This window comes from Ammospiza nelsoni, chromosome 27 (genome assembly GCF_027579445.1).
Source record: "Ammospiza nelsoni isolate bAmmNel1 chromosome 27, bAmmNel1.pri, whole genome shotgun sequence".
Classification (NCBI taxonomy): domain Eukaryota; kingdom Metazoa; phylum Chordata; class Aves; order Passeriformes; family Passerellidae; genus Ammospiza; species Ammospiza nelsoni.
Window position 1 is genome coordinate 6,661,432 of NC_080659.1, and position 18,221 is coordinate 6,679,652.

Consider the following 18,221-nt stretch of genomic DNA (forward strand, 5'->3'; position numbering starts at 1 on the left):
GCACCTGAGATCACCCCTGCAAACCATCACATCATCCATTCACTGGGACGGATCGTGACAGGCTTGGAGTGGCCAGCTGGCTCCTGAAATTCCACAATACGTACGACGCCTCCCAGACCCAAGCTGGCACCAGTGCCAAATCAAGGTACTTTGATAGCGGCAAGTGCTTCCTGTAAAATGCCATTAGGAACCTGGACTAAAAGTCCAGGAACCTGGACTTTTGTTTGCCAGGGAAAAGGGCCAGCAGTGGTGTTCAGGGGCCTGTGGCCCAGAGTGGCTGGCTGCATGCTGAAAATTGTGCATCACACCAGATGTCTCCCTGACTCAAGCTGCCACCACCACAAAGTAAGGCTGCTTTGTGAGTCTTAAGTGCCTCCTGCAAACCTTTCCCAGCTGTCTCTTGTTGTTAAGGGTTTTGATTGAGGGAAAAATCTCTCTTTTTTCATTGCTGGAGGAATTTAAATTGAGGAGAACCCTTCTTTTCACAATATTTTTGGAGAATAAATTAAAGGGCATATTTGGTTTATTTGCCATTTTATCAGTTTCAGTGGAGCTAACTGCCCTGGTTTCTCATTTTTATGGGTTCACTTGAAGGAAGCTCTGTCTTTTTCAGCATTTTAAAGATTTAAACATTCATTTCTGGGCACTTCTTTCTGTGCCTTTGGGCCAGCTATCTCAGAGAAGGGTGAGCCTGGCATGTACTTAACCCTTATGCTGCCCAGGAGTTTTTTGTTGTTTTTTTTTGTTTGTTTGTTTGTTTGTTTTTTTTTTTGTTTTTTTTTTTTTTTTGTTTTTTTTTTTTTCCTATTTTTGTTTCTAAAGTAGATAGGCCTAATTAGGAGTCCTAAGGAGACTTAGCCTATGTACATCATTAGTATTCTCCTCCATCCTACTGAGTGATATACTACACAGTAATCACCAAGGAATAATTATGAAAGTTAACAGCAAATTACCCAATTTATCTAGCTATACTACCCAAACACAAATTTGTATGTCTTACCAGTTTTACCAGTTTTCTGTTCTTCTGCTCCAAGTAGTCAATACAAAAAGAAAGCACTGTTATTTTTATGAAGAGCTTTCTTCTATAACAAGCCCTTTACTCCCCTTGAATCTGAGTCAGAGGAGCAAAGCAGCTGCAGCTGCTCTGAGGGCTTTTATACCCGGTGGGAGTTGCCCCCTCCCTTTTCCCGGGTGCCATGGGAACGAGAGGCGGGCACAATCAGGGGTATATTAACCCCAGCCTTGGCTGAGGGGCTTCATTCCCTCTCTGGGATGTGCTGGGGTAAGAGCTCTCCTCTCATTTCAGTGAAGAGGCTCTTTCAGCTTATCTCAGCTTCTTTTCAGCGGGTGTTTCTGGGCATCTAAAGAACTGAAGCTTTGAAGATTCTGTGAAGTAAACAGCATGGAATAGAAGGCGCATTTAGGTTCACGATTTTGGGTTTTGTGTTTAGGGGTGGTAAAGTGCATTTGTAATTTCTGGTTTAGGTATTGTTTGGATTTGTATTTTTTTTTAGAAGGAGTGCAGCTTCCAGAGATTCTGGGTTGTGTCAAGTACCATACTTTTTTCAGCAGATTCGTCATGTCACAAGAGGGATCTGCCCAGTGTCAAGGATGATGTTTGAGACAGAGGCTTCAGGTGAGTTGAGGGTTGTGATTAGGAGAGGGAGGGTGAGCAGGTATCCAGTTAGGAATTAGTGTGGGTGGGGGGAGTTTGAAGGTAGTAGGGTGGAAAAGGATGTTTATTTGAGGACCCCCCCCTAAGGCTTCTCAGAAGCCTAGCAGAGGTATTCCCATGTGCTACAGCACACAAGGTTATCTACTGCACTCATAGGAATGCTATTCAATTTTGCCTTTCTCTAACCCAGGTGCCACTCCTAATAAAGGCCACAGCCTTGTAATCAGGGTGAAGCTGGAGCCTGAAGGCACCAGGCAAACTCAGGAGAGGGCAAGTAGCTGCCTTGGTGGGATTTGGCCCACATAACTCTGGACTCATATTTTGGTTTTGGTTTTTTTCATTGTAGCTGACCCAGAAGCTAACAGGCCACCACGAGGCCCTCCAAGGCAGACTCATTTCAGGTGCAATGTGGATCCACATCACCAATCAAACAAAAGATAAGTTGGGGGCTATAGCTTGGAGATGGGATGATGAGAGAGTAGCAGGTTGGGAGTTCTCAGGCCAGATTTAAAAATTACCAGATGGAAAAGCAATCTTCTCCAAGGGCCTCTTAGGATAGCTAAAGGGAGAGGCTTTACTTTTGATGGCAGCTTTTAGGCGGGCAGTGCAGAACAGCTCCGGTCTGTGTCATGTTGTCCGGTGTGCCGTGTTCCCTAGTGTGTCTTTGGGGTCCCTTTTCCCTTCCCCCCTCAATCCCCTCACCACAAGCATGATGTGTCGTGTTTCATGTCCCCCTGTTTGTCACGTTCTGTGTCACGGGTGTCTGCAGGTATTTGTGCCGGAGCTGTTCTGCCCTGGCGCGTGGCATGCTGCAGTAGGACAAGCCTGGGAAGTTGGAATTTGTAATGTGGGCTGTAGTTGGGCTCTAGATGCTATTCCTAGGTTGGCATAAGGTGTTTGCAGCTTGTGAGTTGTCCTGGAGGCGTTTGACATATGTTCTAACTTTCTTTCAGGTGCAGATGCCTTGCATCCCTGGCAGAGGGTCATGGTTAGGAGTAGGAGGTGCCGGGCCTTCTTAGGAGCACTGTGAGTAGCACACTGGTAGGGTTTTGGGTGATGTGGTGCCAAGATCAGGCACTGATGTTTAGTTTTCTCTATAATACAGCTGTCTGAGAGACACCAGCGCGGTGACAGGAGGACCTTCCCAGCTGACGAGGTGGCCTTTCTTTGCACCTGAGACCAGCATCCCCTGATGTCTGAGAGATAAGTAGAGGGCCATGACCCACAGAGGGGATGAAAGCAGTTTTGGAATTACTGGGAGGGGTTTTGGAGTCCCCTTGGAGCTGGGGGTGTCCATGAAGTGGCCCCTTAGGCCCCATGAAAGCCAAGTCTCACTTTTGATCACAGTGCTGATGTGTGCAGCAGGGCAGAGCAGTCCTGGTGTGTCTCGTGTCACTTGTCTATTGTGCATTATGTGTTGCTTGTGTATCTCATGTCTTTTTCCTTAGCCCTTTCAGGGTCCTGTCAGAAACCCTGGCATCATTGGTAGCATCTGTCATCTCTGCATTCCTTGGCCTGGCACCCAGGCCATAGATGCAATTCTGATACCTGTCTGAGCTCCCCAGTCAAAAGTTACCTCTTTGGAAGCATCCAGTCAGTTGTCTTTTCAGGTCTTGTTCTCAGTTGTATGGACAGCTATGCCCCACCAGGATCCATTATGGTGGATTAGGACTTTGTAATAATACAAAGTTAGGTAGAGGCTTCTGATTGTAGGATTCCTAGGCATCCATCTTTGCAGTTCTTGGAAGAAATAATTCAGTTTAGCATCCTCTTCCTCCAGGGTTCTCTGAGCCTCATCAGCTCACCATCGGTTTCAGCTCGGTCATCTTCTTTTGCATTCTCTCAGTCCTTGCAGCTGTTTTCCTTGCCAAGAGATTTCTGTCTGTGTCTTGTGTCCTTTGTTTGTCACGTCTGGTCTGTCCTGTGTCACGGGTGTCTGCACATATTTGGGATGGGGCTGCTCTGCCCTGCCACATAGCCAGCTGCAATAGGAGAATCCCAGGGACTTGAAGTTTGTAATGTGGGGTGTACCTGGACTCTAGATGGGATTTGCAGATGGACATAGGATCTCTGGAGCTCTTCAGTTATCATGCAACTTTTTGACTCTTGTCCTAATTTTTTTTTTCAGGTTCAGATGGCTTAAATCTGTGCCAGCGAGCCCCATCCCAGGTGAGGGGATTCCCCCAAGGAGGTAAGGCCCCATTTGTCTCTGCAGCAGAAGTGTGTATGGTGACTCTGTTACAGCTCTGTTCTTTGTCTTTCTTTTTAGGAAGTCAATCCAGATACCAGCAGCCAAGGTGAGCAGCGGAGAGAAGTAGTTGTTATTGCTCAGCTCTTAGGCATAACGATTTTTCAGCAGATTCATGGTGTCACAAGAGGGATCTGCCCAGTGTCAAGGATGACGTTTGCAACTGAGGCTTCAGGTGAGTTGAGGATTGTGACTGGGAGAGGGAGGGTGAGCAGGTATCCAGTTTAGGAGTTCTTGGGAGGGGGTTTGCAGGCAGCAGAGTGAGAAAGGGTGTTTATTGGAGGGCCCCCCCACACAAGGCTTCTCAGAAGCCAAATAGAGGCGTTCCCATGTCTTACAGCATACAAGGTCCTCCACTGCACTCAGAGGAATGCCATTTAACTTTGCCTTTCTCTAAGCCAGGTGCCACCACTAATGAAGGCCACCGCCTGGGAATCGGGATGAAGCTGGAGCCTGAAGGAGCCAGGCACACTCAGGAGAGGGCAAGTAGCTGCCTTGCTGGGATTAGGCCCACATAACTCTGAACTCACACTTTGGTTTTGGTTTTCTTTATTGTAGCTGACCAGAGGCTAACAGGTGATCATGGGGCCCTCCGAGGCAGACTCATTGCAGGTGCAACATGGATTCCCATCACCTATCATCCAAAAGATAAGTCGGGGGCCACGGCCTGGAGATGGGAGAGTAGCAGGTTGGGAATCCCTGGGACAGATTTAAAAATTGGCATGTATGTAAGCATGTCGCCTTATATTGTGTGTACTTACACTCTATGTGGACTTGCACTGTATGCATCAGCTTATATTGTGTGTACTTACACTGTACCACTTATGATCGCAGCTGCCCTGCCCTGGCACGTAGTCACAGTTAGGTAGAACAGTTATAACAACTTTACTGTTCATCTGTCTTTCGTGGGATTTTGGGTAGAAAATTTATCAGTCCAGAGTGGGGACAAGTCCTAGCTGTCAGCCACCTGTTGACCCTTCCTGTTGTCTCACAGGTCCTCGTGGCTGCTGTTTTCCCCAGGATCTGCCATTTACCTCAAGGAGCGGCAGCCAGAAGATGTGTCAAAGCACCTTCTTCAGCATCTCAGGTAAGGGCCACAGTGAGCATGTAAGTGGAAGGAGTATGTGTGAGAGCACGTGGCTGTGTCTGTCTGCTCGTCTCTGTGTGTGTGAGCGCATGCTGACTGGATTTAACCTTGTGTGTGTGACTTTTGCTTTCCAGGTTTTGCAACTCCTTGTTAAATTTAGAATACAAAATCCCCAGCTGCCTTCCACCCTGGCTGATTTTTTTTTTTGGTCCCGGCCAAGTAAAAACCCAGAAAAATACCACAAGATAGGCTAGAAAAGAACCAAAAAACCAAGAAAAAAAACCCAATATGGGTGAGAATACCGAGAAAAAAACCCCCAAGATGGGCAAGAAAAAAATGCAGAAAACACCCACAGAAAACCAAGAAAAAAACCCCAGGATGGGCAAGAAGAATCCCAGAAAAACAATGCTACATGGACCAGAAAAAACCCAGGAAAAACCAGAAAAAAAACCGGAAAAAAAAGGGAAAAAAATCCCAAGATGGGCAAGGACAAAAACCCCCCCAAAAAAAACCACAAGATGGGCAAGGAGAAGATCCACAAAAAACCCAGAAAAATCACAGAAAAACCCCCAAGAAGGGCAAGAAAAAACCCAGAAAACACCCACAGAAAACCAAGGAAAAAACCCCAAGATGGGTGAGAAAACTCCCAGGAAAAAAAACCAAGATGGACCAGAAAAAACCCTTAAAAAACCAAGGGAAAAAAAAAAAAAAAAAAAAAACAGAAAAAAACCCAAGGATAGGCAAGAAAACTCCAGAAAAAACCTCAGAAAAAATCCGCAAGATGGGCAAGAAAAAACCCAGAAAAAAACACAAAAAAAACCCCCAAGATGGGCAAGAAGAAATCTGGAACAAACACCCCAAGACTGGCAAGAAAAAACGCCAAGATGGGCAAGAAAAAACTGACGTAAAACCGGCCGTAAAGCGCGACTGTCGTAAAAGGTGCCGTAAAGCGCGACTGTCGTAAAAGGTGCCGTAAAGCGCGACTGTCGTAAAAGGTGCCGTAAAGCGCGACTGTCGTAAAAGGTGCCGTAAAGCGCGACTGTCGTAAAACCGGCCGTAAAGCGCGACTGTCGTAAAACCGGCCGTAAAGCGCGACTGTCGTAAAAGGTGCCGTAAAGCGCGACTGTCGTAAAACCGGCCGTAAAGCGCGACTGTCGTAAAAGGTGCCGTAAAGCGCGACTGTCGTAAAAGGTGCCGTAAAGCGCGACTGTCGTAAAAGGTGCCGTAAAGCGCGACTGTCGTAAAAGGTGCCGTAAAGCGCGACTGTCGTAAAACCGGCCGTAAAGCGCGACTGTCGTAAAAGGTGCCGTAAAGCGCGACTGTCGTAAAGCGCGACTGTCGTAAAAGGTGCCGTAAAGCGCGACTGTCGTAAAAGGTGCCGTAAAGCGCGACTGTCGTAAAACCGGCCGTAAAGCGCGACAGTCGTAAAAGGTGCCGTAAAGCGCGACTGTCGTAAAAGGTGCCGTAAAGCGCGACTGTCGTAAAAGGTGCCGTAAAGCGCGACTGTCGTAAAACCGGCCGTAAAGCGCGACTGTCGTAAAAGGTGCCGTAAAGCGCGACTGTCGTAAAAGGTGTCGTAAAGCGCGACTGTCGTAAAAGGTGCCGTAAAGCGCGACTGTCGTAAAACCGGCCGTAAAGCGCGACTGTCGTAAAACCGGCCGTAAAGCGCGACTGTCGTAAAACCGGCCGTAAAGCGCGACTGTCGTAAAAGGTGCCGTAAAGCGCGACTGTCGTAAAAGGTGCCGTAAAGCGCGACTGTCGTAAAAGGTGCCGTAAAGCGCGACTGTCGTAAAAGGTGCCGTAAAGCGCGACTGTCGTAAAACCGGCCGTAAAGCGCGACTGTCGTAAAAGGTGCCGTAAAGCGCGACTGTCGTAAAAGGTGCCGTAAAGCGCGACTGTCGTAAAAGGTGCCGTAAAGCGCGACTGTCGTAAAAGGTGCCGTAAAGCGCGACTGTCGTAAAAGGTGCCGTAAAGCGCGACTGTCGTAAAAGGTGCCGTAAAGCGCGACTGTCGTAAAACCGGCCGTAAAGCGCGACTGTCGTAAAACCGGCCGTAAAGCGCGACTGTCGTAAAAGGTGCCGTAAAGCGCGACTGTCGTAAAAGGTGCCGTAAAGCGCGACTGTCGTAAAACCGGCCGTAAAGCGCGACTGTCGTAAAACCGGCCGTAAAGCGCGACTGTCGTAAAAGGTGCCGTAAAGCGCGACTGTCGTAAAAGGTGCCGTAAAGCGCGACTGTCGTAAAAGGTGCCGTAAAGCGCGACTGTCGTAAAAGGTGCCGTAAAGCGCGACTGTCGTAAAACCGGCCGTAAAGCGCGACTGTCGTAAAAGGTGCCGTAAAGCGCGACTGTCGTAAAAGGTGCCGTAAAGCGCGACTGTCGTAAAACCGGCCGTAAAGCGCGACTGTCGTAAAAGGTGCCGTAAAGCGCGACTGTCGTAAAAGGTGCCGTAAAGCGCGACTGTCGTAAAAGGTGCCGTAAAGCGCGACTGTCGTAAAAGGTGCCGTAAAGCGCGACTGTCGTAAAACCGGCCGTAAAGCGCGACTGTCGTAAAAGGTGCCGTAAAGCGCGACTGTCGTAAAAGGTGCCGTAAAGCGCGACTGTCGTAAAAGGTGCCGTAAAGCGCGACTGTCGTAAAAGGTGCCGTAAAGCGCGACTGTCGTAAAAGGTGCCGTAAAGCGCGACTGTCGTAAAACCGGCCGTAAAGCGCGACTGTCGTAAAAGGTGCCGTAAAGCGCGACTGTCGTAAAAGGTGCCGTAAAGCGCGACTGTCGTAAAAGGTGCCGTAAAGCGCGACTGTCGTAAAAGGTGCCGTAAAGCGCGACTGTCGTAAAACCGGCCGTAAAGCGCGACTGTCGTAAAAGGTGCCGTAAAGCGCGACTGTCGTAAAAGGTGCCGTAAAGCGCGACTGTCGTAAAACCGGCCGTAAAGCGCGACTGTCGTAAAAGGTGCCGTAAAGCGCGACTGTCGTAAAAGGTGCCGTAAAGCGCGACTGTCGTAAAACCGGCCGTAAAGCGCGACTGTCGTAAAAGGTGCCGTAAAGCGCGACTGTCGTAAAAGGTGCCGTAAAGCGCGACTGTCGTAAAAGGTGACGTAAAGCGCGACTGTCGTAAAACCGGCCGTAAAGCGCGACTGTCGTAAAAGGTGCCGTAAAGCGCGACTGTCGTAAAACCGGCCGTAAAGCGCGACTGTCGTAAAAGGTGCCGTAAAGCGCGACTGTCGTAAAAGGTGCCGTAAAGCGCGACTGTCGTAAAACCGGCCGTAAAGCGCGACTGTCGTAAAACCGGCCGTAAAGCGCGACTGTCGTAAAAGGTGCCGTAAAGCGCGACTGTCGTAAAACCGGCCGTAAAGCGCGACTGTCGTAAAAGGTGCCGTAAAGCGCGACTGTCGTAAAAGGTGCCGTAAAGCGCGACTGTCGTAAAAGGTGCCGTAAAGCGCGACTGTCGTAAAAGGTGCCGTAAAGCGCGACTGTCGTAAAACCGGCCGTAAAGCGCGACTGTCGTAAAAGGTGCCGTAAAGCGCGACTGTCGTAAAAGGTGCCGTAAAGCGCGACTGTCGTAAAACCGGCCGTAAAGCGCGACTGTCGTAAAAGGTGCCGTAAAGCGCGACTGTCGTAAAAGGTGCCGTAAAGCGCGACTGTCGTAAAAGGTGCCGTAAAGCGCGACTGTCGTAAAAGGTGCCGTAAAGCGCGACTGTCGTAAAACCGGCCGTAAAGCGCGACTGTCGTAAAAGGTGCCGTAAAGCGCGACTGTCGTAAAAGGTGCCGTAAAGCGCGACTGTCGTAAAACCGGCCGTAAAGCGCGACTGTCGTAAAAGGTGCCGTAAAGCGCGACTGTCGTAAAAGGTGCAGTAAAGCGCGACTGTCGTAAAAGGTGCCGTAAAGCGCGACTGTCGTAAAAGGTGCCGTAAAGCGCGACTGTCGTAAAACCGGCCGTAAAGCGCGACTGTCGTAAAACCGGCCGTAAAGCGCGACTGTCGTAAAACCTGCCGTAAAGCGCGACTGTCGTAAAACCGGCCGTAAAGCGCGACTGTCGTAAAAGGTGCCGTAAAGCGCGACTGTCGTAAAAGGTGCCGTAAAGCGCGACTGTCGTAAAAGGTGCCGTAAAGCGCGACTGTCGTAAAAGGTGCCGTAAAGCGCGACTGTCGTAAAAGGTGCCGTAAAGCGCGACTGTCGTAAAACCGGCCGTAAAGCGCGACTGTCGTAAAAGGTGCCGTAAAGCGCGACTGTCGTAAAAGGTGCCGTAAAGCGCGACTGTCGTAAAACCGGCCGTAAAGCGCGACTGTCGTAAAAGGTGCCGTAAAGCGCGACTGTCGTAAAAGGTGCCGTAAAGCGCGACTGTCGTAAAAGGTGCCGTAAAGCGCGACTGTCGTAAAACCGGCCGTAAAGCGCGACTGTCGTAAAAGGTGCCGTAAAGCGCGACTGTCGTAAAAGGTGCCGTAAAGCGCGACTGTCGTAAAACCGGCCGTAAAGCGCGACTGTCGTAAAAGGTGCCGTAAAGCGCGACTGTCGTAAAAGGTGCCGTAAAGCGCGACTGTCGTAAAAGGTGCCGTAAAGCGCGACTGTCGTAAAACCGGCCGTAAAGCGCGACTGTCGTAAAAGGTGCCGTAAAGCGCGACTGTCGTAAAAGGTGCCGTAAAGCGCGACTGTCGTAAAACCGGCCGTAAAGCGCGACTGTCGTAAAAGGTGCCGTAAAGCGCGACTGTCGTAAAAGGTGCCGTAAAGCGCGACTGTCGTAAAACCGGCCGTAAAGCGCGACTGTCGTAAAAGGTGCCGTAAAGCGCGACTGTCGTAAAAGGTGCCGTAAAGCGCGACTGTCGTAAAAGGTGCCGTAAAGCGCGACTGTCGTAAAAGGTGCCGTAAAGCGCGACTGTCGTAAAACCGGCCGTAAAGCGCGACTGTCGTAAAAGGTGCCGTAAAGCGCGACTGTCGTAAAAGGTGCCGTAAAGCGCGACTGTCGTAAAAGGTGCCGTAAAGCGCGACTGTCGTAAAAGGTGCCGTAAAGCGCGACTGTCGTAAAAGGTGCCGTAAAGCGCGACTGTCGTAAAACCGGCCGTAAAGCGCGACTGTCGTAAAAGGTGCCGTAAAGCGCGACTGTCGTAAAAGGTGCCGTAAAGCGCGACTGTCGTAAAAGGTGCCGTAAAGCGCGACTGTCGTAAAAGGTGCCGTAAAGCGCGACTGTCGTAAAACCGGCCGTAAAGCGCGACTGTCGTAAAAGGTGCCGTAAAGCGCGACTGTCGTAAAAGGTGCCGTAAAGCGCGACTGTCGTAAAAGGTGCCGTAAAGCGCGACTGTCGTAAAAGGTGCCGTAAAGCGCGACTGTCGTAAAAGGTGCCGTAAAGCGCGACTGTCGTAAAAGGTGCCGTAAAGCGCGACTGTCGTAAAAGGTGCCGTAAAGCGCGACTGTCGTAAAAGGCCCTAGGTAGGTTCTAGATACAGTTCTAGGTCTAGTTCTAGGTGCGTTCTAGGTATGTTCTAGATGTAGTTCCGTACACTGAATATGGTCTGGGTGTGGTCTAGATTACGTTATAGGTGCATTCTAGACTGCGTTCTAGACTGCGTTCTAGACTGCGTTCTAGGCATGTTCTGGGTTACGCTCTAAGTTTGTCCTAGAGCGCGTTCTAGGTACGTTCTAGATTGCGTTCTAGGCATGTTCTAGATTGTGTTCTAGGTGTGTTCTAGATTGCGGTCTAGGTGTGTTCTAGATTGCGTTCTAGGTGAGCGCTAGATTGCGTTCTAGGCACGTTCTAGACTCTAAATTGCGTTCTAGATTGCTTTGTATTGGCCTCTAGATTTGCGTTCTAGGTGCGTTCTAGACATGTTCTAGACTCTACGAATCGTTGTAGATTGTGTTCTAGGTATGTTCTGGGTTCCGTTCTAGGTACAGTTCTAGGTACGTTCCAGAATGTTATGTTCTGTATATGTACTAGATATGTATTAAGTATGCTTCCGGATATGGTTCTAGGTATGGCTCTATGTTATATAGAATTATGTATAATATATATTAATAATATATAATACATACAATATATAATTCTATATAATCTATATAATACAATATATAAAGTATATATTCTATTTACAAATATTAATTGGTTTCACTCCAAGTATGAATTGAATTTGGCTGCTCAGTCATGCAACAAGCTGGTCCTTCATCTGAATGGATGTGCTTGCTTGAATGCTGGCCAGTGCCTGATGGCTGGAAGGCAAATGAAACTTTCCCTCACAAAATTGTGCAGTGGTATCATGGGTTGACTGGGAAAAAATAATGTATTTTCCTATGCCCGTTTCAGTTACTGTTGATTATTTTCAGATTCAGAATAGAAGCATAAATTGTCAAAGCAAAATACCAGGTGAGAATTCTCTGAGGAAGAAGGAAAAGCCAGGCGTTTTTATAATCCCTAAAAGTTTGTTCTTTAGAAGAATCCAAACATAAACTTAACTCTTGAGCATTTATGTTTATACAATTCATTGTACTCACAGGAAATAACATTAGGAATTGATTACTGCTGGTATCACCCCCTTCATAGCTGTGTGGACTAAGTTGATTCCAGTCATGTACAGAACTTGTGGGATTTTACTTCTTCAATTGTAATTGTTGTCCCAACCTCAATTTGAACCTGAAATGTCACCAGACTATCCTTTTTAGGTTAAAATAGAAAATAAAATATTGGAGCCTTTTGACTTCAGTAGTCTAACTCTGCTGAGTTTCCAGGATCCATCTGTAAATTAGTTTGGCTTTCAGCTTCCACTGTCCATAACATGTTCACTGTTCATAATTTTAACTTCAGACAGGGAACTGATGTTCAGGCAAAAATGGATGGTTTAACACATAGCTCTAGATATAGCTCTAGATATAGCTCTAGATATATAGAATTAGATATAATATATAATAATAATATATAATATATAAAATATATAATTATATATAACAATAGATATAATATTATCTATAAAGTATATATTCTATATAAGATATATTTCTATGAATACTATATATTTATATACATATTTTCAACTGCTTCTCAGATGAAAATGATTCAAGAACACTCCTCTTTCCAGACCAGTGACAAAATTGGATTTTCAGCAGAACAAAACACGTGTGAGCTCTCAGGTGGGGAGCTCCAGAGTCCTGAGCCCCCAGCTGATTCCAGTGCTGCCTTCTGTCTAATCCCAGCCTGTGTTGGCAACCTGCCCTCCCATTTCAGCAGAAATTCAGAGAGGTGAGCTGGAGTCACTGGGCACAGCACAGTGGCTGGAGCTCATCAGCCTGTTCCATACAGAAACCAGCTCTAGCAGAGTTATTCTGCTCCTGTGGTGTGCTCAGCTGGGCTGAGGTGAATCAGTCTGTTTGAATGGATTGCCTGGGAGCATCATGCAGTAATAGTCTCAAAGTGCATTGTCACCATATCCTTACCTGCTCAAGGAAAATTCCCTGGAGCTTTGAGTGCTAAGAACATGGAGTGCATGGAGGAATGGTTTCCTTCAGGCTCTCTGGTTTCCCAATATGTTTTTGGTGGCGACTGGTTCATGGAGAGGATGAGAAACAAGTATGATGTTCTGTAGAAGAAGGTTTATTAGTTCTGTTGGTCTCTGACTATATTTCTGTTATTAATCTGTTTTAGTTAGTAATTGGACAGGTCACCTGTGCATAGGACTGGGAGTTGTTATAACTCCTCTAGGTGAGGCTGTAGCATGTTTCTTCAATCCTTGGCATAGAGAGGAGTCAATACCATGTTATTTAATGGAGGCTGAAGAGTGTTTGTGCTCCTAAAATATTTGAGACAAGGAAGATCCTGTCCATAGTGATTTGATAAAGGACAGGGATCCTACCCTTTCTGTCTGTCAGTGCTGACTCACACATGTTTGTTATTTGCACCATACCACTGCCTGTGTAGCTCTTAAGACCCCCTTAGGCATCCAGACACAGTCTGTATCTCAAACAGCCTAAAAATTCAATGATGGGATGAATTCTTTTGGAGACTATTTTTCTCTTATTAGGTTCCTATCTCAAGTGAACAAACTGCTTGATTTACAGCACTGTTGTTTGAGAGGTTCCCTTGTGTAGCTGAAGATTCGTGTAATTGCTACTTTGCAGCAAATAAAAAAAATTTCTCTGGTTCAAACTGCAATTTGACTATTTCTGATGTGTAGAGCCCATTATCAGAGCCTTGATGAGGCGCAGAACAGATTTGGATGAAAATGATGAGATTTGGATGAAATGGCCCTCCATCAGGGCAGGCTACAAAGATCCTCCTCTTTGAGGTATTGGCCCTTTTGATGCATAAAATGCATGAAAATTTGCTTGAAAAGTGCAAGTTGATGAGTAAAAGAGAATTCACAGTAATTGTAGTGAAATGAAAAAAGAAAACAGGCAAAAGCATTGGAAAGAATATGTTTAATTGCATGTAATTACTTGATGTGGGTTTCAGTCAGGGAAAAAAGGAAAAAGGAACATGCTAAATAGCGCTGGTGTGGCAATTACTCTTTGATGATTTTCTCAAATGACTGAACTTTGTGTATTATTAAAAAAAATAAAGATACAGCAACAACAAAAACAAAAAAAAAACCCAACCAGGAAAACCACACACACTACTTTATGTTGTAAGAACTTTGCTGTATCAGTCAAAATGCTCTGCCACCTCATGATTTTTGCATGTGTAGACAAAATGAACTTTGTTTCCTGGTAATGCTGTGTCAACATGCTAGGTGGGATGCAAGTTTAATAGTTTTAACTATCAGGGTGTGAGTAAAACATTGCCTGGGTTATCTGATAGCCTAAGCACTTTGAGATGGAGCTTCTCAGTTGAACAATTTTTTGACATGCCAGGTTTGCTGACAAACAAATCTGAACAAGTTGCAGTCTGGTGAAATAAAAATACAAGAGAAGCAGAAATAGAGGTCCAATAGAGGTGGGACAAGGTTCCTAGCACTAATTCAAATGGTTTTGTCTCTAAACAAGTAATCAGACTGTGGTGGTGTTTGAGGGTCCCCAGGACAAGGGAAGAAATGACATCTGATAATGCCTCATCTTCCCTGAGGAGGCTTCCAGTAAGGAAAGGACAAATGCGGGAGTCTGGGGCTTTCCTTCTGGGAAATTGAAAATCGAGGAAGAAAACTAGATAGGGACAAAGAAAACTGATGCTATCCTTCTGATAACAGAACTGAACTCATAAATGAATTTAGGACTGGTCCTCAGCATCTTTTAGGATTCTGTCAATGCACCTGTGACTGAGACTGGCAGTGATTTTCCCAGGTACAAAAATACAACTTCATTTCAATGTGAAGGATTAGTCAAGGTCCAGCTGTATTTTGCTTGGAAAAAAATTCTGCCTGCTATATCTGCACCAGAACAGGCTTATTGGTGGAATTCTTTTCTGCAGATGTGGCAATTTTTGGGGGGGCTGTTTTTGGTCCTAATCTGGATTATTTCTTCTGGTTTTTGTGATAACTTTCACAGATAGGCAGGTAACTGGTAGTATTCTCCCAGTCTAAGTAGGTTTCTAGGAAAATGGAGTAGTAATAAAAAAGTAGGCATAGCAAGCTAAAGAAAGAAAAGACCTGTGCTGCATCTTTGTAGCCTTTTTTTTATTTCACTGTGATGGAACACCACTCAGCTGAGTAGGGAAATATTGTCCAGTTCAGACTGTAATTGAGTAGAATCTGACTTATTTGGGGCTGAACACAAAAGTGAGGATAAATCAAGGAATTAACAAGACCGAGAGAACAGACTCTACTTTCCAAATCCCAGAGTGCCAGTGCTGGAAAGTTTATTGTAATGGAATTTCAAGCCAGGATTTCCAGGCTCAGGAGGTTTAGTTATTTTGGATGCATTTCAGATCAGCAGTGCCTGCTTGGCATGCTGTCTGCTCCTGTTGCAGCATTTAGTTTTGTGACAGGTTCTGTGTGAGAAACAAGAATGGCCCATATCAGCACACCTTGGCAGCTTTATTTCAGCTGTAGCATTTTCAAGGAGAAGTTCCACAGCTGTTATTCCTTGTAACCCTGGGCCGGTGTCTTTGCTTGAAATGGTTGAAAAGGACGTGCAAACTGAAGGCTCTTCCCCATAGAAAGGTGTCAGCTCAGCTGCTGTCGCTCCCAACGTGTGCAGAGTTACAAACACAGAGCCCTGGGGCAGCAATGCCATCAGCTGGCAGTTCAGCAGTTATAATTTACCACAGGGGATGGAATGGTTTTTTTGTGAGGGTTATCTTAGCAAGGCGCTCACTGGGGGACCCATCTGTTTCTGCTCATGTGCTTCCAAGGGTGACGTTTGCTAGCAGGGCCAAAAACCCCCCGGGAAACTGCATGTGAGCACAGTTCTCATGCGTAACCCATTGTAACTACATTTCCTCCTGTCTGTGATCTGCAGAACTCATCTGATAGGGAGTTTCTTTCCCAGTACTTTGGGTGAGTAGACTCACTAAATCCTGCTTCCTCTGTTTCTGCACTAGGGTTCATCCAGCACTGAGTACTGTGGGAATGTGTAAAATCAGAGGGGTTTGGGAAAGCTGCAAAAGGCAGGCCTCAGAGACAGCAGAACTGTGATCAGAGCTGAGCAGCAGCCATGAGATTGGTCAGCAGAAAAACTATTTAAACTGTGGAAAAGCAAGGACAAATAGAACAATGGTCTGTGTATTAACACTTGCCTAGAATGACTCCCTAAGCTACAGAAAGTTTATCTAGCAAGATATTAGGAAGTTCTAGGCTTAATACTGGAGCTCTGTGCATTGTGTTTAAGGCTCACAAGCAGGTATTGTATTTGAAATAAGCAAGCATTGTTTAACCAAAGGTACCTGTGCTTACAGTGGTTGGATAGAGCTACTGTCAATGCGCTTTTGCTTTGTGTGATTGGGCAAAAAACTGATAAAGTGAGTTGTGACATTGAGTTCTTGGTCTGCTGCCTGGGATGTGAGCTGGTGGCATCTTCCCATTGCCGTAACCATGGAATGAGGCTGATGCTGGAAAATCAAACGGCTCAAGGCAGTTCCCAGCAGCCCTGCCCTGTTTGTGATTTGTGCACAGACCCCTGCCAGTGTCAAGTACTTGGCACAGAGCTATGGTGAGAGGCACTGTGAAACTCCTGATCTCCTGCCTTCCTGCTTCCTCCCCATTTCCCTGATCCCTGAAAGCGTTTAGCCATGACAGCACTTCTCTTCGCTTTAGCCATGACAGCACTGCACTTCATGTTCTAACAAGTGTTGGTTGCACAGAGGTAGTGCTGAAACTGTTGATGGTGCTGTTATTAGATGACCCCTGACACTCACCAACTAACTGAGAAACTGGAGACCATGAATTTCCCATTTCTCCTGAAATCACTTTCTTTCAGAAACTGCTGCACAGTCTTCCACACAACGCATTACTTAAAGGCAGAGATGAGAATTCAGGGAGTGGGGTCTGACTTCCAGCTGAGGTAATTGTGCAAGGCTACTGCCAGGGAAGAAGCGAGGCAATCCTGACTGGATTGAAAGCTGCCTCACTGTGAGCAACCCCTGAACCTGGAGAGAACATCTGAGTGCTTGTTAGGCTGCTGAGAGGTGGGTCTGACAGCTGCTCCTTGTGTGCATAAAGACACAGAAAGCACACAGTCCTGAGGAAGGGAAAGTTGGATGTTAATTGGCTCCGAGTGACTTCTGGTGCCAGGAATGCTCAGTATGGGATGATGCTGGGGATGTAAATGGCAGGAGAGAATTAATTGCATATTGTGAGTGAGGAAGGACTATGGTGCTCAGAAATGAGTTTAGCTTGTTTTGTTGGTTTTCTGGTAATTTTTCTAATTTGGGTTAATTTTGTGGTAGTGATTATGCCTAAATATTGTTCTAAGTCTGAAATTAGTACTGTGGTTATCTGTTGAAAAAGTTCTTAGTCTCTTATCAGGTTTTTTTTGTATATATATATTTGTATATATTTATTTAATTTAAATAAATATAAGTAAAAAAATATGATACAGAAAATATATATCTATTATTATATTAGAAGGTATTCTCTCTAATATATATAATATCTATGAATAAAATAAATAAAAATATCCATATAAATATCATTAAATTTTGAAAAATAAATTTACTTTCTAAATTTTAAATCTGGTTCAAATAAAGGGGTGTCCTTGGTTTTTATTTGGTTAGAGGCAGGAGTTTTATTTTAACTAATATAAGTAATATAGAAATGTGGATCTTAAGATAGAAATATATAATAAATATATAAAGAGAAATTGCTAAAGTATGAATATAAATTTATATATAAATATATGTAAGTAATAGGAAGAGTTGTAGTATAGAATATAAATAACATTATATGGGAATATAAATATAAAAATATGTAAATATAGTTTAAAAGAAAGGGAATGTTTTGGCTTTTATTTAAGTAGAGGCAGGGGTTTTATTTTGAATATTATAAGTGTTAGAGAAGTAAAAATCTTGACGCAGAAATATTTAATCAATGCATAAAAATATGTATAAAAATATATAAATATCTACTCGCATCAGATGTAATATAGAATATAAATTTATTTATAACTTGACATTGGTAAAGATAAATGTATAAGTAAGCAATAGACATTAATATACATTATAAATACAAATATGAATATAAAAATCAGACATAAGGATAAAACATATTTAAATATTTTTTAAAAGAAAGGGTTGGGGTCTTTTTTATTATTGGGTTAGAGGCAGGCTTTTTATTTTAAATAATATGAATGTAGATATTATTGTTATATATTTCTAAATATTGAGATATAAAATAAAGATATAAATATATATATATAAACACAAAATTTAAGTAAATATAAATAATAGGAAGAGATGTAATGGAGAATACAAATAAGAGTATACATTAGTATACATTTTAAATGTAAAAGTGAATATGAACCTGAAAAACAGAATTTTAAAAAATATTTAAATACAGTTGAGAAGACTGAGGTTCTTTTTGGCTTTAATGTGGGTAGAGGCAGGGGTTTTATTTTAAATAATGTAAGTGTTACAGATGTAAAAATCCTAACACAGAAAGATATAATAAATATATAAAGATATGAATAAAAGTATATAAAAATATAAGTAATAGGAACACATGTAACATAGAATATAAATTTATAAATAAATCGCTAAATATAAATGCAAAATCGATCATACATCAGTAAACATTTTAAATATAAATTTGAAAAATGTTTTTTTAAAAAAATTAAATACAGTTGAGATGAAAGGGGGTTTTATTTGCCATG